We start from the raw sequence: 16,803 nt of genomic DNA on the forward strand, positions 1-16,803 counted from the left end.
TCTCCTTCAGATAATTAAAGATAATTATATTTCTCTGTTATCACAGAAGCAAGTTTATTCATACCATCATGACCATTGTAAACTCGTACCACGTCATTATTGTCAAATATCAATTGCCTCCCTTTATTAACAGATTAAGGAATAACTACATGTAAGGTAAAAGGGGAGTGATAACATACATGTACCTGTAACTAGTCCAAATAATTATGACGTCTTGAAAGGCTATTATATTTTTTTTCTTTGACGCCTTACTTCGCGTCAAAGAAAAAAATATAATAGCCTTTCAAGACGTCATAATTATTTGGACTATAAACCTGTCATGCCTGTAACCAGAATAAAAAATAAATTCCAGATTTTTTTCTTTAATAGAAATCTATCTGAGAGACCACATCTAGTCGAAAATATGGTACAAGTCAATACATTATGAATGAAGATCAAACTGAACACAGCCAGTTCGCTTTCTTTCACGTTTCACATGGTCCGTTTGATCGGTTTCGTGTTGAAGTAATTATACTTCAGTTCAGTGAATTCCCATAAAATAAGTTTATTTATTTACTGTGGTGTGAGTTAGCGCTGGTACAAGTTTGTTTTTAGTGTTACGAGTTGACACATGGTTGACATTGGTACGAGTTTGCAATTGTACGAGGTAGTATAATGCATGATCACAGGGCAGTGGCGGATCCAGAGGGGGGGTTCCGGGTTTTTTTTTTGGCCGATCAATGCATTTGAATGGGGACATATAGTTGGAACCGCCCCCCCCTTTATTCTGGGTTGGGAACCCCCCTTTTTTAAAATGGCTGGATCCGCCCCTGCAGGGTTACCGGTTATAGTTTAACAAATCTCCTTATTTGATATTTTCAAATAAAGTATTATCAGTAGTGATAGACGTCAGAAATACATGTATATTATTTTTTACCTTATATGCATGTTTTGGTTTCTGTCTTCTGGATTCAATGTATTGCATGCCATCTGTTGGTTTGTAGAAATATATTTTCCAATCAGCACTCATTTCTACTGATGACTCATCAACGAATATCACATTAAGAAATGTCTCTCTAGTTCTTAGAGCCCATAGTGCGTAGTCCACCCGTTTTCGTCGGTTAACATGACTGATAAGTTGGCAATATTTGCATCTCTGAGTTCTCCATCCAAGTGAACGTCTAATTTGACACACGTAACTTTTTGAAATGTTAATTTTAAAATGAAACAACAGCTTTTGACGAATAGCTGTCGAGTTCATTTCACTATTTTCTTTCAACCAAAAGGCTATTAAACGTCTGTGCACCGGTCTTATTTTTAATCGGTTATCTACCTTGCGACTTTTGTCATGGATGCTTCCAGTTTCCGTAAATTTCTTTATAAACTTCCAAACTGACACCCGGCTTGTTTTCACACCATGACATTTCTCAAGAGCACGCTTAATTCTAAGACAGGATAAACCTTGAGCCTTGTATTGAAGCATTTGATGTCTTACGTTAAGTGAAAGCCTCATCTTGTTTGACAACGTACCTTCACAATGAAGAGTGGAATCAATTTGGTTTTATCAATACAACCAATCACCGAAAAGTACGATAAACGAAACGCTACACCATATACGATAAACGAAACGCTACACCATATACGATAAACGAAACGCTACACCATATACGATAAACGAAACGCTACACCATATACGCTGAACGATACCATATACCATACGCTAAACGGTGGTTAAACGGTACTATATACCATACGCTAAACGAATGATGTACGGACGACTACCGAACGTTGTACGAACGCTAAACGAACGCTGTACGCTCGTTACCCGAATGCTATATGAACGATGACCGTACGATATACGTACGATTCCCGGACTAAAAAAAGTGTTAACTTTTACGTTACAGGGACTGTAACAGCGCTATAATTTCAAGGTAAAACATTTGTGTAAACATGAAGGGACAACTGAAACTCACTGCATTTCAAATATTATTCGAGCGTCAAGGACAAGTATTTTGTCGCAGAAACACTCACACATTTAAGCCGGGTTTATATGATGAGTATATACACAACAGCTTTAAGCACCAGTTTGGGTATTTTTTTTGTATATATCGATTACACTGCGTTTGCCTATTGGTGGATCTGTTACTTGTTGCTTGATTGTTTATAGACTAAAATAGAATTAGATTCACTGCCACCATTTGTATTGTTAAATATAGAAGCATTCCAAACTTTAAAACAAAACTTAAACAAATTCTTTGGGTCGAAATATGTTCACAGTCGAGGATCACAATTGGTCAACATGCAACTTATAAGTTGTTTTTGAGATAAGTATTATGTTGGCCAATTTTAATCAACTTAAACCATGTATTTGTAAATAGAAATAAGATGGTAACAATTTTATTTATCAAAAGAAAGGAGCCACCTACATGACCTAAAAACTTTCATTTGTCTAACGTGCTGACGTAAAGTTACAATAAATTCACACCTAGACTATGACACGTCACGTGGTCGGGCTGATACAAAGTTAGCAGCCTTTGTATAGAATATGCTAAAAATACAAATTCATGTCTTATTTCATATTGGACCAGGTATTATCCTTCGATTTATAGCTGAAGTCGACTAACGTTTCATATTAATATTCAAGTCTCATGTCGAAATGATATCAGAGTTGATATGGAAAACGCCATGAATTAATCTGTGTACATGCCAATAATACAATTTTAGCAGTTTTTATTTCAATTTTTTTTAAAATGATGTGTTATTTCCATTAAAATTTACGTTTCATTGATTACAATTTCATGCAAGGTAACCTAATCAATTTCTTTATATAGAAAGTTAACGATTCTCCAAAGCGCTAACAAATGAACACCAAGTCGTAACATTATTGTGTATTGAAATCTTTCTTTTGGGCGGTTTGAAATTTGAACACATTCGTGTTATTTGTTTACAAGAATGAAGCATAAGCAAAGACAAGATTTTATCATTTTAATCTTTCTTAAATTTTGTATCTGAGTACAAATCATTATCATATATCGTGTAGATAGTGTTTCATGATATTTACAACTATTGACTGTTTTGCAATTAAGTTTTGAAAATCTCCCATTTATTCCTAAAATTGAGACTAGTTGAATTTATATTTTGTATGGCATGTCACCAGGGACGACGTTAGTTATTTGTTTACGTATACAATAATGAAAGGAGGTGACATCTTTTAAGTCCTAGAATTGAACTGCAAATAGTTTACGTCAATTTTAATAAAACTATGTACTCTTATGGCGTTTTATATGAAGTGTTAAGTTATATGTTTTCCAAATAATGTTTATCTTATTTTCACATTGTAGGCGTTCTACAACAAAACTTAGGGGCCTCCATGTCTGATTCGAAAACGTTATTAGTAATTTAAAAGATCAAATTTCCACAGTGCACTTTTAGTTTCGTTACTGTTGTGCGAGTTGCATATTTCATAGGACTTGTTTCATTACTTGTAGGTTATGATTTAATGATCACTTGGCCCGGGAGCCAGCTAAAGATATTGCCATCACTAGACGTTCGTCGTTGTCTTATATAATGTACACTCTGTAAATCATATCGTCTGTACCAAAAGTAGGACATAAGGTAACATTCCAGAAATTTTAAAACGGTTTAGACAGAAATAATATACCATTCAAACACATATCATCTCAGAATATAAGGATCTCATTATTCATTTTAACCGAAACTTGTCAGACGACTCTTTATTGGAGTTATTTCCTCTATTTTGTTGTGTGGGTGTTCTCATTCTAGCCTATAACAGTATAACCTTTGTAGCCTTGTAACAAGAATAAACTGTGCATTCAAGATTAGGTAGCATTTATTAATCAGCATATTTGATGATTGAAAATGGCTACTTGATTTGTATATTCATCAATCGTTTTAACAATTATTTGTGGTCATTCATGAAAAAAAATTATAGGCAAAATAGATTATGCAGAAAAGTCAAATTACTAAAAGTTATTAATCATATTTTGTGTATGTTTCCTGGTGTACGTTTTTTTTCATTTACAGATATATAAATGCTAGTTTCACCTAAAAACATTTTATATGCTTTTCATAGGTCTGGAACACCAATCGTCAGTACTTGTCGAAAACGTTGTGCAGCCTAATTGATTCCTCGTTATTTTGAGAAATGAGTTTAATATTGCGTAATAAAGCTGTCAAATTTATTCACAACCTTTATCTATCGACCCTTATTATAGACTCGGAACGTTATTTTTTAGACACTTGTCCATTGATGATGAGTATATTATCTTCCATTCGCATTTCGTTGTCGTTATTTTCATTGTTTTGTTTGTGAATGATTCGCATATATTCAACATCTCCTTTTATTCATATTTGATTGTTTTTGTTTACAAAATAAAATAATTCACCTTATGCTTTTGCTTCTATTGGTGAACATGCGTATACATAACTTTTAACTATTAAACAAATTCAGCATTGCATTTAATGCAATTGATTGAAATAAAACAAACGTTTACACCAAAACTAACAAATATATCTGATCAATAAAACAATCATTCTTTGAAAACACACTTACTCGGATTCAAACAAAACGCCAATGTTTTAGTTGTCAAAATATTTATCAGGATTTGAGGATGTATGTTTCAACACAACATCAGCATGCCCACGGTACAGCCTGTACTCGTTTTCCTGTCGACTTTCTCTTTTGTGCATATGAGACCTGAAACATAAATTTCTTGAGATAATGAATATTATCCGTTAGCTAAAGCTATATATAGAAATGATGTCCTTTCACTTTATATTTACATTTTGGTGACGATGTTGAACAAACCTATTCTATAAACTTTAGATAATGAATACAACACATATTATTACGTCTGTCTCAACACATATTCTTACGTCTGTTTCATATGTTGATTACATCCAGAAATTTTAAACGTGGTTCAACTGACAACAAAACTCATCGAAAAAGAGACTCAAATCATGTTTTCAATGCTCTCCAACTTTGTACTTGTTTGTTTGGCTTTATAATTATTTTGATATGAGCGTCACTGATGAGTCTTATGTAGACGAAAAGCGCGTTTGGCGTACAAAATTATTATCCTGGTACCTTTGATAACTATTTACACCACTAGGTCGATGCCACTGCTGGTGAACGTTTCGTCACCAAGGGTATCACCAGCCCAGTAGTCAACACTTCGGTGTTGACATAAATATAAATAATGTGGTCATTTGTATAAATTTCCTGTTTACCAAACTTTGGATTTTTCGAAAAACTAAGAATTTCTTATCCCAGGCATATATTACCTTAGCCGTATTTGGCACAACTTTTTGGAATTTTGGATCCTTAATGCTCGTCAACTTTGTATTTGTTTGGCTTTATAAATATTTTGATAAGAGCGTCACTGATGAGTCTTATGTAGACGGAACGCGCGTTTGGCGTACAAAATTATAATCCTGGAACCTTTGATAATTATTTACACCACTGGGTCGATGCCACTGCTGGTGGACGTTTCGTCCCCGAGGGTATCACCAACCCAGTAGTCAACACTTCGGTGTTGACATGAAAATCAATAATGTGGTCATTTTTATAAATTTCCTGTTTACCAAACTTGGAATTTTTCGAAAAACTAAGGATTTTCTTATCCCAGGCATATATTACCTTAGCCGTATTTGGCACAACTTTTTGGAAATCTGGATCCTCAAAGCTCTTCAACTTTGTACTTGTTTGGCTTTATAAATATTTTGATATGAGCGTCACTGATGAGTCTTATGTAGACGAAACGCGCGTCTGGCGTACAAAATTATAATCCTTGTACCTTTGATAACTATTTACTCAGATCTTTCGATTACCATCTATCAAGATTCCAACTTTAACTGCATATGTAGTATATCAAGATGATAATGAAGCTTAGAGCTTGCGATTCCTTTCATTATTTCATAAATGTGCTTACAAAAAAAGCTGTTGAGCATGATGAAGTCATCCTTTCGATATCTTTACGGACGCCTTTACATAATTTAATACTTTTTAACAACTTTTTTTAGGATATGAATATTATCTTTTTTTAAAGTTCTTATGTACCATCAATATATGGTGGTGACATACATATATTTCATTTATAATCACATGTGTCATTGTCTTTTGATAGAAGATTAAATGATTCGATAGAAGAAAACGACAATTATCAATTGATCTCGAAGGCCCAAAGTAGAACACGATTTATTCATTTATTGAAATTTATCCGGATAATTCAAAACACAATTTCAATTAGTAAACATAAATCAAATACCAGAACTCTTTTGATACGATCAAATTATAGATGTACTCCGTCCGTGTACATTTACGCCAAACATTTTTCATTTTAAAATGAAAAATAAATTTTCAAATTTCTCTGCAAATCTTAAAGGTAGTTTGTTTGAAAAATGTAACAAAAACCTATAGAAATCACTTTCGAAAAACCATTTTCTCTAGGAGATTTGAAATTTGTTATTTTCATGAAATTATATTTTTGATTTAACGAAGATATTGAAACAAATAACAATAACTTTCTTTTAAAAATGATTTTATTTTGTCAAAAGTTTAAAATTATTAAAACATTTGTATGTGCTTGCTTTAGAAAACAAAACATATTTCAATCTCATTTTTAAAAGCAAATATTGAAAATACTGACCTTTAGCATTTTTCAATTTAGTTTACAATATTGACAAATGGAAAATGATCTAACGTGGAGCATTTTTCAATTTGACTTACAATATTGAAAAATGAAAAATGCTCAAGCGTGGAGCATTTTTCAATTTGTCTTCAAATATTGAAAAATGAAAAATGCTCCAACGTGGTGCATTTTTCAATTTGACGTTTAATATTGAAAAATGAAAAATGCTCCAATTTTTCAATTTTCATTTTACTGTGCAATATTCAAATTTGAAAAATGTTCATTATTTAAATGTCTAATAATGGTAACGAAATGTAATTTGTTTCAATGCAGGCGTTTTAAATGTTTAAATTGTTGTCCCTTTTTATTAAATGTTTTACTATTTCCGTTTTTTTTTTGTCTTGTTTTAAGCGCAATATGACTTGAAGATCTTTTAAGGTGTGTTTGTGTGTGTGTGTGTGAACTATGTGTGGTATCAACAAATTCCGAACAAGAATGGTACACTGGCAAGTACGATAATGACCACAAATAATCATTCTTTCTTTTTATCTATAAACAATGTATATAGCTGTCTTTGTAGCTACGTGTTTATATCTATCTTTCGATCTATCAATCTGTCATTCATTGTATATATCTTGCTATCTGTCTATCTATCTGACTTTTGTTTTTCTTTGTCTTTTCTTTCCGTAAGTCGTTTTTGTTCTGAAAATGGAATTACTAGGCGATGCGGAGTAGACGAAGTTGCATTGGACCATATCGTGGCTGAATTAAACATGTTAGAAAAGAAGAGAAAATATTAGAATATTAGATATTGTCCATGTCAGTTTCTGTACATGCTCAAGGAGCAGGGTTCGCGATTCGAAAGGGATGGGGAGGGATGGGTGTAGATGTTAAATTATTCTGATCACTGTGCTATTATATGTTTTCAATTTTGTATTTTCTACATTGTACAGATTTTCCTAATTTTGAATCTGTTTAATACAAACTTGTTTTTCCCAAGCTTGTGATATTCACAATTTCATTCGCAGAATTTCAAATAAGCAATCATCTTATAAAAGAAAATATGAAATTAACTTGCATGCATGTATGTGTGGTAAATGTATATTTCGAAGAATGAAAGACTTCTTATATTTGCTTTTATCGAAAACAAAATGTAGCAAAGAATATATAATAATTATGTGAATAGTATTTCAACAAACATGAAACAGTTCCCCCGAGGTTCTGTATTATGTACATTCTATTATCATGTCTTTAATATGATTTTACATCTTCAATATGTGAAAGCAAAACGAGTATTATAGGACAAATATGTCGACACAAAAAAGGGGTCTCAGTCAGTGACAATCTTCTTTTAAAATACAAAAAGGAAAAAATAACAGATCGACACAGATCGACACAAATGGTCGAATTTCAAACCGTATGCATCATGTACATGGAACAAATACTAGTAGTTACATTTATCAAGCAAAGGAATCAACGTGTGTGAAGCTAGAGTTGGTAAAGCATTAGCGATAGTTAACCCTCGCTACCATCATTTACGACAGCAGCAGTGGTTGATCCAGAACTTTTCATAAGGGGTGGCACTGACTGACCTTAAGGGGGTCCAGTCATGCTTTGGCGATTTCTTATATAATCAACCAAATTTTCCCCACAAAAGGGTGGGGGAACTAACGGAAATACATAGTGTTTCAACTTCTGCAATGATGACAGCGTATAATGCACATGGTCGACGCTTCCACAAAGCCAAAGTAAGGGACAACATCAAAAGTTCAATGTAGGATAATAAAAAAAAACTTAATTTACATATTTTTTTCACTGATTCCTTATTCGTAACTTAATTTGTGAAATATTGATTGTAAAAAACGGACATAATATATGTAAAATCGATTTTGGATAAACAAAACTCGCAGCAATTTCACACCCCTCCCCCTCTATCAGAAACATCGAGCACGCTTGTATCTGTACTATATGTTTAGCATTTTTTATAACTTGTTTCTTTGTTTGTATACGCCCGTCTAAAACGGGACATATTATGGTATACCGTTGTCCGTCCGTCGTCCACACTTCGGACAATTAATAAAAAACGCTTCCACCAACTTTTATGGAACTTTATCGAATTGTTTAAATCTATTGACGTAAGCTCCCTTTCGATTTTTATAAAATTCAAATTTTTCGTTTCCATGTTATGAATTTTTTTTCCTTAAAAAGGGGGGAGTTTTCCAGTTTTCGGAGACTAATTCTAAAATGCTTCCATCAACTTAATGACACTTTGGTGAATTGTTTAAATCTATTGACGTATGCTCTGATTTTTAAAAATTTCAGATTTTACGTTTCCGTGTCATGAATTTTTATGCTTAAAAAAGGGGGGATTTTCCAGTTTTCGGACAATCACTCATAAAAACTTAAACAAAATTTTATGACAGTTTAGTGAACTGTTTAAATCTGTTGACTTAAGCTACCTTTCAATTTTTTTTTGAATTTCAGATTTTACTTTTTTTTTGTTATGAATTTTTATATTGAAAAAAGGGGATTTTTTCCAGTTTGTTGGACAATAACTCAAACACGCTTTTACCAACTTTTATGAAACATTTACATTTTTGGAGTTATGTTATGGAGTTTTTATTCTTAAAAAAACAGTGAGGCTTTTTTCCAGTTTTTCGGATAATAAATCACAAATGCTTTCAGCATTAAATGATTAGACTATGGTGACTAGTTAATAATCTAATAATTAAACTAAGTACCCTTTTGATTTTTATATAATTTCTGATTTGATGTTGTACAGTTTTGGGGATTTTTTCTTCTGACAAAATGTCGGAAACGGTCAAGGAAATTTTGCATGACGAAATTGAAGAAATGGTGATAGACACAAAAGAGAGTACTGACAGTATAACATGGAAAGACGGAACAAGAATTGTGAAGCTTTTAAGTCTGGCACTGAATAACTGCAGACGCTGCACGGCCCAGCGGAATCTGCTCAGCGTAGAGAAAGAAATATTTCAAGGAATTGGGATCTATCTTACTATTCGTTGCTTAAACTGTAACATGCTGAAAAACAAAATTCGGAACAAAACGACCTGCAATAGCTAATTATGAGTATTGGTAGCTGCTTAACGTACAGCGGCAAATATTTTTTATAAACTTAAAGAAATGAGAAAACGTATGAACCCGTAATTAATGAGAAAAATTTAACAAAATCTATGGCGCGTAGGGTAGCCGAATCTGGTCTGGTGTTGAAATCCATACACAAAAGTCATTACTACGGCGTGTTGTACAGCTGTGCAATATTTTTCATGACGAGAACAGTTATTTTCATTTATTGATAATGAATTCGAAGTAAATAATACTATCTTGAATTCTTTTCTTGTTTAGCATTTGGCAGCCTCCAAATTTTACGGAGAATTGTCATTGTAAGGCCAAATTTAACATACTATCAATGAAATAACAAAACCGACTGCATGTGCGAGACCCTCATTGGTTGACAAGGTCGTATAACACCTCTATTCGTAAATAGAATGATAAGTAAAGAGAGTGTCTCATCCTATTCTGGACTTAAAATTGGTACATAAAAAAGCCGATTTTAATTGATATTTTAAAAACATATAATATTGTATGTGTATGAAGAAAAACTGTCAATAAAAATTTGTTAAAAAGATTTCAAAAAATATATTGGTGTCGTTTTTGGTTTGAATTTAAGCAAAATATTACCAATAGATGCAGCATTGTCACACGTTAGTTTGTTTAATTGGTTGTACATGTATTCTTTTTGTATATGAAACTGGATGTAATAGACCAAAACAAGAAAACGCCTTGTACATGTATTCTTATTTGTATAAGCATGTCCCTATTGTACATTTTTTACTTCAATGTATTGAGGGATAAACATTGAAGTATCGGCAAATGTACACTAACTGCAGACAGACAGATCAGAAAGTGTACACACGTTAAAACTCGTCGTATAGTTAGACGATCAGACAGACGAACAAAGTGTTTTCAATATAGCTCTTCTTCTAGACAAACAAGTATGCAGATATTCATACGTATACGCCGTAAAAAAATGTTATGTAGCTTATCTATAATTGATAAAGACATCGTTCAATATCATTCTCTTATACCGGCTGCAGTACTTCCTTTGAAATATTATATTACAACTTCATTTTCGGTCGATTGATGCAATAATGGCATGAGTTAAATTGCACAAAACAGCTCTTATTATAAAACAAGAAGTACTGCTCATAATTTAAATTTGAAAGATAATTATCTTTTGAGTGTAAAAAAAAATAAAATCAAAGTACGTCGGGACCTTTTAAAGTTGACGATACGGTATCGGTTTTGTCATTGTTGACGGTTATATGGTATGATCGCCTCACTTAATTTATAGTTGGTTCACATTTTGTCATGTCAATAATGTTGTCTATCATCCTACAGTACATCAGGCAATTTAGAACTAATGTCGGACGGAGATGCACCTTTATACTTCTAGCAGATCTACATCTGACAAAGCAATCTGCTAGAATCCTTCATTTATATTAAGTATCAACGCTTTGAAAAACACCTGCATAAACTTGACTGCGAACTCGTGTACGGCGGGAATGATTACACGACGTTGTTGCGATTAAAACTTAATTTAACGTAATTTAGCGCCATTCTGACAGACGTCGTAAAAAATAAAGATGTATGGCTTTTATTGAAAAAACAAGCACATGGACCCCAATTGTTTTCTTTTGCAATCAATCAAGTACTGTTTCAAGAACACTCCACCAAAATTTCAGGAAAAAAACAAGGATCAAATTTTTTCTGCACTTCCGAAAAGACGCAACAGTATGGTCAATTTTTTATTTCGGATATAGCAATCTAAATCCGGAACATGATGATTTGGTTTAACCTCAAACTTGTTTCAGTATGTTGATGTCATGGATCAAGGGAATATTTTACAAAAACCCGGTTAAGTTATGACTTTTCGTTCAAAAGTATTGTTACTTTCTTTAAAAGTCATAATTTATTAAATTTCAGGGATTTTCTTCCAAATATGCAAATTTCGAACCAAATTATCTCTAAAAGTAGGTCATGAAGGTACTTTTTTCTTTGCATATTTAAAAAGAAAACATTGAAATTGACCTTCTATCAAAATTTTAAGAAAAAATCAACGAGGGATCTCTACTGTATCGTATGCCCTTAAAGCATAAAGACAAGAGGAGTACCATGCGCTTACAGCGGAGCTCTTTATTTATTTATTTGAAAAGTCTTTTCAAAAGAGGGACGAAAGATACCAAAGGGACAGTAAAACTCATAAATCTAAAATAAACTGACAACGCCATGGCTAAAAATGAAGAAAACAAACAAACAAACAATAGTACACATGGCACAACATAGAAAACTAAAGAATAAACAGCACGAACCCCACCAAAAACTGGGGTTATTCTCAGGTGCTTCGAAAGGTAAGCAGATCCTACTTCACATGTGGCTACCGTCGTGTTGCCAATGTGATAAATCCGGTAAATAGTCTAATTCGGTAGGTCACATTCATGAAAGGGAAGGGGATTGTAGTTACGACGTAAGGAACATATCTGATATCATTTGTGAAACGATTCAACTGTTTTTATAATATGCTTTTTATCACTATTCAAAGTTAAGGGGATGGTTGTGCACATAAAACGAGTTTAATCACTAAGAGTCCTATATATGCGCCGTAAAACTAATTTTTCTCGAATGAATTGAATTGTTTTTAAATTTTTCTTTTTGGATTCTCTTATAGATTGTTGTGCGGTTATGGTTTTCATCAATGTTGAAGACTGTACTATGAATTATACTTGTTCACTTCATCATCATTTAATGTCTGGTGGAAAAAATTGTTTCTCTCGCAATCATACCACATCTTTTTTTTTTGTGAAATTATGAATAAAACAAAGTTTATCACTAGTATTCGTCAGTTTAGTTACAGAGCATCCCATTCACGAATTGAGTAAATGAATACATGGAGAGCGCAGCGTTATTTATTTTCATGTGCCATACATGCTATACATGTATGAATTTTTATAAATGTACATGTATCAATTGGTGATGTTTTTTGTACTTGCTACCTGGGAAACTAAAAAACTAAAAACTGGGAAAAAATAAGATAGCACAGTTTCTTCGGTATTGATTATGTTTATTGATTACGTTACGACCAATAACAATAATAACAACAGTTGAAATTACTGAACAATAAGTGATATATTCACGATTATTAAAAAATGTATTCTGACACGATGAAAGCAGGAAACGTACGCTATCAACAATTCAAGACAAGAACCAGTTGCTCATTTTGATCAGTAGGAAAGGTAGAGAAACAAGGAGCATGTTTTATGCCCAAGTCACACTAGACCACTATTGCACCACGCTCACCGCGATCTAAAAGGTGAGGTCCCGGTACGAGCAGGATGAAAGTTTGGATTTTCATTGTTTTCACGATGCTACGACGATCCCGCTACGGGTCACGTTCTCGTCACGCCTATTCTGAGTCTTCAATACGATAATCACGATTTATTACGCTAATCACGTTTTCATAACGACAATACATGCACGATTTATTCGATTGCAACACGATCTTAACACACCTTTTCTGCGATTATAGACCGCTCTTACATCGACCGGTCTAAGTCCTTTCCAATTTCAAAACGTAATCTGACCACGCTCTCGTCATTATCATCAACATCATATTGCATATACATACTGTTTATAAATACTGTTCCCTTTAATTCTTCTAATTGTCATTTAAAATACGTAGAATTCTCGCAAACAACACAGACATACCACCAAAATATACCAGAACTAGTGGGTGTGATGGTAGAGATAGAGGTAGAATCAGAGGAGCCTCTGATACGAATTCTGATCCAGTAGACATATATGCATGTCAGATCAACCAATCCAACCTGAGTCACAACGCGATGCTGATCCATCGAGATCAAATGACGATATTTTATTGAACAATAGAGGAAATGATATAGATGTGTCAAGCATGGTTGTGCTTATCAAACCTTGACCAACGTTAAGTTTTTGATATTTGGTCTTTTTTTCTAACACTACATGTATATGCAATATGTAATCTTTGTTTGGTGTATGGAAATATTTAATGATGTGCATGTCAGTCTGGCAGGTTTTATTTGGCCTTGACCTCATTTTCACTGTTCATTGCACAGTATTCAGTTTTGTTCTGATTTTCTATAAGAAATAGGTTAACTTTACTTGCTGTATGGAATTGTAAGTTGTACACTTCTGTCTGCCATGGTTCAGATCCTTGACCTTAGTTTCGTGGTTCATGTGTTTAGCTTTCTCGGTTAAGTCTGTTTCTTAGAAACTATTAGCATGGGTCATTTATACTTAGTGATTTATTGTAAGGTGTACATGTATTTCTTGTTTTGTTTATATGACCTTGTCCTAATTTTCTTTGACCATGTTAAGTTTATGTGATAGTTGTAGTAAAGCTTTATATTTAGGACTATCAACATAGAGGGTGGGCAGGACCCTTTTCAGGACGTCAGGATCGGGTGGTTTTAAGCTTGTGATTTCTGGATTAACCCTTTCGGGTCCCGGGATTTTTTTTTTTCATTCAGGACCTCGGGATTTCATGTTTTTAAGTCCAGGATTTTGGATCAACATAATATCAATGATTAGTAAAGAAGGCGAGACATTTCAGCGTGTGCACTCTTTTCGTAATTTGAGAAATTTTAAATAATTTGAACATTTATCGAAATTGCCTCTTTGTTGATACTGTTATATTTTTTGTAGCTCGTCCGTTCCCCTTTTATATTCGTTATGTAAACAGAAAGTCACAACTGTTTTGTTTTTTACAGGGATCACGAAACTTTTATCCTGATCCATATCAGGCTGATAATTCTGAGCATACAATCAATCTTGATCAAAATGAATTTTGCAAGTAGCCCCAGAAGTGGGATATAGAGAGGGGGTGCTATTGAGGTTACAAAAAGGGATGGTCGGATACAGGATTATTAGAATGTGGGTAATGAAATCAAGGGGACACCAAAGGTTGGATCTGGAGAACAAACAAAAAAGATGAATTTAGGAAAAGGCGCACACCGAGTTATTCCAACCTCATTCACGTGAATGAAATGAAATCCCATCTGTAATGTCAGAATAAGATTTTAGTGTTGTATACTTTTTTTTAGGGGGAGGACGGGCGGGCATCATAGGAAGATCTCCCATCTCTGACTCAAAATATGGATATTTTTATGTCAAGGGTTTTATGATTCTCCCTGACAGCTTCAGACATAATAATTTTGTATCTTCTATTTTTTTAAATAGACAATCCAATTGAGAAATAATGGAAATGGGGAATGTGTCAAAGAGATAATAACCCGACCATATATATAGAACAGACAACAGCAGAAGGTCACCAATAGGTCTTTAATGCAGCGAGAAACTGCCGAACCCAGAGGCGTCCTTCAGCTTGCCCCTAAACAAATATATATATATATACATGTACTAGTTCAGTGATAATGGACGCCATACTAAACAAATTAAAAACTAAAAACCTAATTTAAAAATAATACTAGACTAACAGAGGCCAGAGGCTCCTGACTTGGAACAGGCGCAAAATAAGTGGGGTTAGACATGATATTTCAACCCTCCCCTGATACCTCTGACCAATGTAGAAAAGTAAACGCATAACCATACACCCAGTAAAATTCTGTTCAAAAGAAGTCCGAGTCCGAAGTCAGAAGAGGTAACAAAAGAAAATAAACAAAATGATAATAACACATAAATAACAACAGACTACTAGAAGTTACTGACATGTCTGTTTAACAGGTTTTTTTTTTTTTATCTTCTATAATGTTCCTTGTTGTCGTTAGTTGATGTGATTCATAAGTGTTTCTCGTTCTGTATATAGATTATATCGTTGTTTTTCCCGCTTGAATCGTTTCACACTAGTCATTTTGGGAACAATTTATAGCTTATTGTTTTATGTGAACCATGACTCTGTGTTGAAGACCGTACTTTGACCTATAATGGTTTTTATTTTAAATATTGTGACTTAGAAGGCAAACTGTCTCATTGGCACTCATACCATATCTTCTTATATCTAGAGAAATGTAAACTAGCTTCACATTTGAAGTTAATTTTTAGCTAAAATGCCACCGCACATTCATTCCAAATAAAAGAAAATCTGTCTCAAAATGAACAAACTTTAAGTAATCAGCAATATCAGTCTTGACAACATTAAACATATTTTGACTGTACATTGACACAAAATGTACCAAATAAACCACACTATAAAAATAAAAGACCACAGGAACAATTATACACCTACATTTTCAAAACTTGTCTCCTAAAGACAGTCGTATCTAATTCCACCGAGCACTGACTCAAATGTCTGTTTCATTCCTGATTAGTTTTCCCAAAATAATGTATTTCAGTTAAAAACAGAAAAATCGCTGTAAAATTCAACATCAACCTCGCGGGACCAACATTTAACATTAGTAATTCTGATTGAGATTCGGAGATGTAAACCACAGCTTGTTCTAGTTGTAAACAGAGACGACGGATGCCAAATGTTAAAGCACTATTGGTATTAAAATAGCTAAGTAATACTACCCCCCCCCCAAAAAAAAACAAAAAAAAAACAGTGAACAAATTATTTAATTCATGTTATCTAGTTAAGAAAGAGAGCATTCAATGACTTCCAAAATGAGCTGTATTTAGAAGGAAAATGGCATATTAATCAACCTTATACAGAGAGACTGGGAACAGAACAGCTTTCCTAGGTGTTGTTTTCATCTTTATATTTTCTAGGTTGTCAACGAGGGTATCACCAAATCCGTAGCAATTGCATGAAAGTACGAAATCTTATTTTACAATATTTTTCATTTACTATTTATTGATGAATAGCTCTCAGCTTTGGTGAAGCTATTCTGTCGTTGAGGGTTTTATAGGGCATATTGTAATTGCTTTCCGCTATGCTAAATCCTGTAATGGCAATAACCGAACCGTGTTGTTACGAGCAGGGTTATATATGCCTTGATCTATGCGTGTCCGTATTGCTCAGATGTTATCTTAAATGTATATTAACTTTTTAAAGAAGTTTACAAATGTTTTGCAACGGTGCAAATACTAAACTTTGGAGTAAAAATAAATATCTCTATCAATGAATTAAACAAACCAATATCCATTTGATTTAACA

The sequence above is a fragment of the Mytilus galloprovincialis genome, chromosome 12 (genome assembly GCF_965363235.1).
Source record: "Mytilus galloprovincialis chromosome 12, xbMytGall1.hap1.1, whole genome shotgun sequence".
NCBI lineage: Eukaryota > Metazoa > Mollusca > Bivalvia > Mytilida > Mytilidae > Mytilus > Mytilus galloprovincialis.